The sequence below is a fragment of the Xenia sp. Carnegie-2017 genome, unplaced genomic scaffold (assembly GCF_021976095.1).
Source record: "Xenia sp. Carnegie-2017 unplaced genomic scaffold, XeniaSp_v1 HiC_scaffold_23, whole genome shotgun sequence".
NCBI lineage: Eukaryota > Metazoa > Cnidaria > Anthozoa > Malacalcyonacea > Xeniidae > Xenia > Xenia sp. Carnegie-2017.
The window spans coordinates 10,887,785-10,889,587 of record NW_025813486.1 but is presented as its reverse complement, the minus strand read 5'-3'; positions in this window follow the sequence as shown (position 1 = coordinate 10,889,587).

Genomic DNA, 1,803 nt, shown 5'->3' with positions numbered 1-1,803 from the left:
CATACTGCCTACTGTTTCTTTGGTTCTTACTGTAATTTTTACTTTTAAATGGATTTCTACTTGATCTCCTTCCAAATCTGTATCATTTCCAGAGTGTTTAGCTAGATCTGGGACTAGACATGATTGGATTCAGAGCAAACAAAGACAAATTGTATGGATGCCAGAGAAGTCCTTGGACTTAGATATAAAACGTTGCACTAAAAACATTGACTTTGGTAAACCTGACCTCAGGTCCAAACTCAATAGCCAACCCAAAATCAGGTACAACTAGAAGGCTGAGAACAACATCGCTTGATAAAATTAACACACAAGCTAATGATATGGTGGAAGCCTCAGATTGAAAGCACAACTGGCTAGACAATAAGAAAAAAGCGGAGTAAGTACTCTTTAATTATTATGTATGAATTATGTTTCGCAATCTTGTCCATTTGTCAGCAGGTATCAAGTCAAATATGTTTGGATTAAAAAAGTGCTGCACTTTTTCTACTTGTTAGAGATTTGTTAATCTAAAGCAATTAGCATGAATCGAGAATATTTATATCTATTTATTTTCAAATGATGTACATAGTTGTCAAATGGCTCAATCAATCACATCGTAAATTATATTTTAAAGGTGTGCTCAAAATATTAAGAAGTCTAGTTAATCTGGGCTAGTATTACTCTTGTTTACACCAACTGTACTGAAATGTTGTGCCTAATTAATTATCTGAATTTAAGGTAAGCCCCCTCCATTTTCTAGAACTTAGGGTGGTGCAATAAGAAATGCAACATACTGAAAGTGAAAGATATAGGATTAAATAAGGCTTGTAACTTTAAGCACTTAATGCACTTTAAGCATTAAGTGGTAATTTATTCAAAGCTGGACCTGTTATATCAAAGCAATTAAAGTCAAAATGCAATTCTTTTTTAGTGTCTCGTTAAAGATATTTTTATGCTAGATATCAAATATAATAACCTGCTCTCATGGGCTCATGAGACAATTGCTTAAATTTTCCAGCAAAGTGCGAAGAACATATCTCCATTTAATCACTTATTAATGTTGAAGAAAAGATTTGGAAAACGACAAGAGAAATTTTGTTAGAAAAACATCCACAAGGTACTCTCCCAAATATGGAAACATTTATAAAACAGGCAGAAGTTGATAAATTTTGTTATGATCCTATAATTTTTGATCAAATTACCGGAGAAGCAATAAAAGTAGCCCAAACCAACACACACTGGGCAACTGGTCCATCAGGACTGGACGCATATGCCTGGAGAAGTTTTTGCTCCTCATTCAAAGAGGCATCAGTTGACCTGTGTAATGCACTTGCAGGGGTTGCCCGTCGTCTGTGTACTTCATATGTCAGTGCCGATGGTTTGTCAGCTTTTGTAGCGTGTCGGTTAATACCGCTAGATAAGAATCCTGGAATAGGTCCGATAGGTGCTGGTTATGTTCCACGGCGGATTGTAGCAAAGGCGATTCTTAAAGTGGTTGGGAAAGATGTCCAGGAAGCAGCAGGGCCTTTACAAGCATGTGCAGGTCATGAAGCAGGATGTGAAGCGGCAATCCATGCAATGAATAAGATCATATCATCAGATGAAACACAAGCTGTACTACTAGTAGATGCTCTCAATGCTTTTAACACTATCAATCGGCAAGTAGCACTGCATAACATTGCAATAATTTGTCCCTCAATATCAACTGTACTAAATAATACCTATCAAGTGCCAGTTAGGCTGTTTGTTACTGGAGGAGGAGAAATTCAGTCAGAAGAAGGGATTACACAAGGGGATCCGCTCGCAATGGCAATGTATGCACTT